Raw genomic sequence first — 6727 nt, forward strand, 5'->3', positions numbered from 1 at the left:
TGCAAGGCCACTGCCTCAACTTGCGCTCCCTCTCAGGGCCCCAGATGACAGAGCTTCAGGCCTGAAGTGAGGTCACTGGTTCCCAGCCCTACTTCACATTAGCAGTTTTTCCACTAGGGAAGTTTTGTTTTTTTTTGGTTTTGTTTTGTTTTGAACACCTACACCTGGGCCCCAAATCCCAAGATTCAGACTTAGTTTGGAATGGACCCTAGGCATCATCGGTGGTTGTTTTGAAAAGTGCCTCAGCAGGAGATACTGAAAAGACAGTAACAAGAGTCAACAAAGAAAAACTAGAATGGTTAAACAGCAGGTCCATTCCTAGGTATTCAACTTGTTAAAAAGAAAATGTAGGGCCTCCCCGGTGGCGCAGCAGTTGAGCGCTGGGTTGCGAAGCTGCCCGCAGCCTCTGTGGTGCCGGTTCGATCCCTGGCTGCTCCCCGGCCACTGGAGGAGGGTCCCACATGGCGCGCAGACCTCTCCTGCCGCCCGCTGCTCCCCTCAGCAGTGTACTTCGGTCCTTCTGCCTGCTCTGCTCCCTGCTCTGGCTCTGGTGAATTCTCTCACCCTCCCGCGCTTCTGACTGTACCCAGTGATGTATAAACAAAACAAAAAAAAAAAAAAAGAAAATGTAGATTCACTCAAGCACTTGTACAGGAATGTTCGTAGAGGCTCTGTCTCCAGCCAAACAACATCCAGCAGCTCAGCTGGTGAAAGCATCAAGAGAATGTGGTGATCTGGAGCTGGTCTGCAGCCTGGAATGTCATACTCTCTGTTTAGCAATAGAAAAGGTTGCATTACCAACCCCTGGTAATTCATGGATGGATCTCAAAGACATGCAAAGTGAAAGAAGTGAGGCAGGAGGACTACATTTTATACAGTGCCGCTTATATGAAAGATCAGAAAAGGCCAATCTATAGGCAGAAGATAGTGGTTACCTGGGAGGTGGAGAAGGGGTTGGCTGCAAACCGGCACCAGAGATCATTTTGGGGTGGGAGGTGGAAATAGTCTGCAACTGAGATGTTGCACAGCTGCGTAAACTCACGAAAAATCATTGAATTGTATATTGGAAACAGGTGACTTTTATGGAATGTAACTTAGTCACCCATCAAACTGTTAAAAGTCTTCCCCCAGCCCGGGTTGAGATCTCTGGGTTAGAAGCCAAGTGTCCTAAGAATCCCCCAGGCTCCCTTGGTGTCCTCTCTGTCCTCCTCACTAGGTCAAATTTGCCTCTGATCTCAGACTTTCTGGAAGCTGCCAGCTGTCACCCTGGTTCCTCTTTTAGAGAAGGCTGGGATTTCATTCTGCAGACTCAGCTCACATGGGTGTAAATATTATGGCTCATGGCCACTCTGCCCAAAGCAGACAGGGGGGCAGCAGAGGCAGTGGGTGGGACGGTGGAAGGGATTTGGGGCTCCAAGTGTCCCCATCCCCCAGATTTTCACACCTCCAGGCTTTGGCACAGGTGGCAGCTCCCCTTTCCCTGCCTACTTAGAAAATCCTATTCTTCCAACAAGCTCGCTGTCACCTCTTCAGCACACCCACCACCTGGTCACCCCAATACAGCCCATGTGTTCCTCTGCCGAGGGCTTATTTGTGTGTCTGCCTCCCCTACTTCTCTGTGGGCTCCCTGAGGCCAAAGCGCCTATCTCACTTATGGCTGGTTCTCAAGGATTGAGGACAGGCCTCCATACAGATGGGTCTGCCGAGTGAGGAAGTGGAAGGAGCATCACGCCACAGGCCAGAGAGAGGCACCGCCCCGTTCCCTCATCTATTCTTGGCCTCCACAGCTTCTCTCATGTGGCCCCAAATGGCCAGAGAGCCACTCCCTGTGGAAACCACAGTTTGGGGTAGAAGCCTCCCTTCCATGGCTTTCCTGAGGCATGCCCACCCGCCTTGGGAAACACCTTCCTATTAGTTCAATGGCACAAGAGGGCCTATGGGCAGTTCATGCCTGGTCTGGGTGGGGGCAGCCTGGAACAGGATCAATCTGGAGCCTCCCCTCCCCAACCATGAGGACCTTCAAGGGCTGAAAAGTGTGGTTCCCTCTCCGCAGCCTCTTGCTGTAGTGGAAGAGAACAAGGGAGTTAAGGTATGTGGCAGCCTGAGCCTGTTTATGTTTCTGCTTTTAACATGAAGCTGGGGGCCTCAGAAGCCAGATAGCAGGCTCCCAGCCAGGATTTGGTACGGCTAAAGGAGCCCTGCTTATCCCCAACTGTCTCTCCTAATCCTGCTGTCTGGTGAGGCCTCTCAGTCCAGAATAGTCAACAGATCGTTGTTCGACCTGCTCCTCCCCTCTAGGGAACAGAGGACTCCAGCTGCTGGCAGAGACTCTGCCACGGCAGGCAACTCATGCTTTTCTTGGCATCCCAAAGGGAGCCAACCTGGTATTCCCACCACTAAAGCCAAAGCCTGGAATAGAAATGGGGAAACCCAAAAAAGTCACCCAGACTTCAACTCAGTGTGGTCTGTCCACAGTCAACAAATACTTACAGAGGGCTCAGCACAGTGCTGGGCATGGGGACCACAGGGGAGGCCAAGCTCCAGCCCTGCCCTCGAGCAGTCCATAACCCAGTGGATGAAAAAAATGGGCAAATGCTGTCAACTCAGGCTGCTATGGGAATACAGAAGAGGGGACACAATCTAACTTGGGTGGAGATGAATTCATGGAAGCCTGCCTGGTGGAGGTGACATCTAAGCTAAGAATGGAAGGCTGACTAGGCAAAGAGGGGGGAGTGAGAGTGAACAGTATGCGCAAGGGCCCAAGGGCCCAGAGAACACGGCACATTGAGGAAAATTACATGTATTGGGTTGTTGGAAAAGTCAGGATGCATTTTTGCTTGAAAAATATAGAAAAAATGTCATGACTTTTCCAACAACCCAATAGTTCAAGATGGCAGGAGCCAGATGAGAGAGGACGTGAAGATCCAGATGATGAAAACTGAATTATTAAAGCACATAGCATAGCACAGCCCATAGTAACTACTTTGCCAGGGTACCTCTCATGAAAGGACTTGGGGCCTTATCCTGCAGGCAATGAGGGAGCCATTCAAGAGTTTTCAGCCTAGAGTGAGTGACTTGATCAGATTTGCAATATGACCAGATTTAAAGATCCCTGTGACTGCAGGGTGGATTATGGATGAAGAGTGAAGCAACCCCGGAGGATCAGAAGACCAGTTTGGAGACTGCTGTAATAGTTCAGAAAAGAGGTGGGGTTTCAACTATCTCTCAACAGGAGAGACATACAGTGGAAGACAGAAAACAGCAACGACAATGTTCTAGATGACACTTGCAAGTGCAAAGCCGAGCAGAAGAAGGTGAACAAACTAGTGTAACAGGGTGGTCCCCAGGAAATGGGGAGGTTCCAGGTTCCCTGCCCCGAACCTTCCCCTTTCCTGGGGACCACCCTGTTACAACCTTGGGTGGGGCAGGGAACCTGGAACCTCCCCCTTTCCTGGGGACCACCCTGTTACAACCTTGGGTGGGGCAGGGAACCTGGAACCTCCCCCTTTCCTGGGGACCACCCTGTTACACTAGGACTGTGCAACTGAATTTATATGAAGTTGAAGCAAGAGGCAAAATGAAATGATAGTGTTTGGGGGTGCATGCTCAGGTGGCAAAACTATAAAAGCAAGAGAGTGATTGCCACCAAAGTGGTGGAAAGAGTGATTACCCTGTGGGGGTTTCTGCTTGACAGCACCTTGACCTGAGTTGCTGCATTGGGCAACACCACACTGATAGAGAAACGGGAGGAGTGGAGCAGGCTACATAATGCAGGAGGCTGCTGAGGAGCAAGATTTGGTCTTTATTGCCACAAGAATTATACAGCATCAGTTGAGAGGTAGGAGGACAAAGAGAAAAGGGAGGGTGGTGAGTCTGCCCTCCAGGCACCTCTCATCTGCTTGATGATGTGGTATTGTTATTGAGATCAAGCTCTAGTTCCCCAGCCATGGTTTCAATGTTATCAACAAGGCATTCCACTGATCAGCTTCTGGGGTCCCTTGTTATACAAGGTCCTCGCCCCCCCCCTCCCCGGGGCATTTGTGATGTATAAGAGTTATGTTTTATGCATCAGTCATCAGCCCCCCAGGCGTTCCAGGTCATACCCGGTGATGCACAGCCTTCCCCAGGTGATCCAGCTTTGTGCTCGTTTGATTTGAAAGGCACCTTGCAGGGTTGGGCTCCTGTACCTCAGGGAACGGGTCATTTTGACCTTGCTTAGGATTTAGAACTGTAGGTAACAAAATGGTGGCCAAACAGGCCGCTTAGGAGTAGCAGACCCACATGGAGTGATGTTTACCCAGGGGTTCACTCTGTGACAAATCATTCAGTTTTGCGTTTCTGTCCTGTGCACGTTTCTGTAAGTGTACTATTCCTCACAAAGGTTAAAGTAGTGGGGTTTGCTCTAGGTAATGGGAATGAACATGGAGAGAAGAGGTTGAATTTGACCGTAAGTGAAGTGAGGCTGGGGGAGATGAGTGTGTGGGAAGGGACAAGTCGGGGAGGCCAACGAAGAGGGTGAAGAGCTGAGTTTAAAGCTCGGAGTTAGAGAAACCTGCAGGAGATAGGCGTGGAAATGTCGAGAGCCACCGTGTGAGCTCAGACAAATCACTTCCCCCGAGTCCAGAGTCCCTTCTCCACAAGAGAGGGAAGCCAGAGTGGTTTTATGGGTTTTGGTGCTGAGGGTCCTGGGCTGAACCACCCAGGTGTGTGACTTCATGGCTGAGGGACCCTGGACAAGACTTCACTTTGTCTCCCGCCTGAGGGTCCACATGGGTAGATTCCAGACCATCATTTCTCCTCTCAGGGTTCTTGGCAGAGGATTACATGAAAAACAGGGAACCAGGCACTAGGGGTGTGCGCTTTGGTGGCCACTAATGAGTAAGAATCTGGACAATGAATGAAGAAACATTTTGAAAACAGAAAAGCAAGAACAGGGGGTTTTACACTCCCTTGTGAATAAGAACCAGCTGGGGAGCTTATAAAACTAGGCATTCTGTAGTTCAGTGAGGTCAGATACGTCATTGCTGACACTGGGGCACCATTGAGAAAGGAAGTGACAAACATAAATCAAAAACTGTGACAGGCAAAACAGGACATTGGGTGTCATGTTGGTGTCAGGTGGGGGCCATCTGATCTTATCAAGCCTCCCAGGTGAACCACAGGCTCCGTGACAGCACCTTCAGGAAGCAGGCTTATTTCTGGAGAGCTCAGATCTACCTGGAGCAATCCTCACAATAAATCCTAACATGGATTCAGTGCCAGGTACTGTGCTGAGTTCTTTAGAGGCTACTTTCCAGTAATTCTCACCAAGCTTTTATGAAGTAGGAGGACTTACATTCCATTCCAGCAAACTAAAGCTTACAGAAGTTAAACAAGGCCACTCATCCAGGGTGGAGGTGCCGGGAATTGAATCCAGGGAGACTGGAGTCTTCATTCTTTTTTTTTTTTAAAGATTTATTTATGTATGTATATAAGAGCTGGGGTGCAGGCCAGAGGTGCGGGTGGTGAGAGGCTTCACCAGAGACAGAGTGGGGAACAGAACAGGCAGATGTACTGAAATACACTGCTGAGGGGAGCAGCGGGTGAGGAAGGACATGTGGGTTTCTCCCTGGCTGGGGATTGATCTGCTGCAGTGGCTGCGGAAAGCCTCCTAGCTGCTGAGGCTTAACCCCTTGCGCCACCAAGGAGGCCCTGGAGTCGTAGTTCTTAATTCAAAGTCACGCCACTGCCTCCAGTTGTGTTGCCAGCGCCCACTCCCACCGAGCTGCGTGGGACACAGCCCCGCTGACGCCAGAGGCTGCCCAGTTGGAGCACCTTCAGCTCCAGCTCCACGCAGCAGCCAAGCGCAGCAGGAGGCAAGCTTGTCCTCCTCTCCAGCGACCACTGGGGGGAGGCCTGCTACTTGGGAGGCCAGGAGGAGGTGGAGCTCCTTTTTGCCCACCCATAGCGAAGAAACCTGCAGGGAGCCGCGCTCGGGGCACCTAGCAACCAACTATCCAGTCTCCTGCTGGGCAAACTGTTGCAACCAACTATCCAGTCTCCTGCTGGGCAAACTTTCGTGGTCTCAGTGAAATTTTGCAAGGCAACTCGTAGTTTTGGACAGTATTATGTAGGCATTTATCATTATCCCAACATTGCTAAAAGCCAGCTTTGCTACTGACCCCACGGGTGTCTTCAATTTTTTTCTACTCTAGAGCACTTTTAACTTGTGCAGTCGCATTAGGGGGGAGGTTCAGCTTTCCACCCAGCCTGGATGTAGGAAATGGCAGGAAACATTCTCACAGGCCCAGAGAGGGCAAGCCGCTGCGCAAAGGCGGCGGAGCCTCGCCGGGGCTAGGACCCAGCTCCCCGCTTCGCCCCGGGCCTACGTCACCAGGACTCCGCCCCCCGGGTCGGCGTCGGAGCCGAGTCCCAGGCGGCCCCAAACCCGCCCCGCGCCCCCTGATGCGCACTATTTCGGCCCTGCGGGTGCACGGCCCACCGTGGTCCGCCGGCCGCAGCGGGTGTGCTCGCTGGGTAAACTGAGGCAGGGGGCGTGCTTGTGAGTTCGCTCCTTTCCCGATCTGCAGCCCAGGGCCCGCAAAGCCGCCTCCCACCCCTCAGACCCGCGTGGGACAGCCGGGAGGAGCGGGAGGAAGGGGAGGGGGCCGAAAGCAAGCAGTCGGCCGGTCCTGCCACACTCAAGATGGCGGCGCGGCAGCGGCGAGGTCCTTCAGAGGCGGTACCA

The sequence above is a fragment of the Talpa occidentalis genome, unplaced genomic scaffold, assembly GCF_014898055.3.
Source record: "Talpa occidentalis isolate TD23 unplaced genomic scaffold, MPIMG_talOcc4v2.1 talOcc4.10, whole genome shotgun sequence".
NCBI lineage: Eukaryota > Metazoa > Chordata > Mammalia > Eulipotyphla > Talpidae > Talpa > Talpa occidentalis.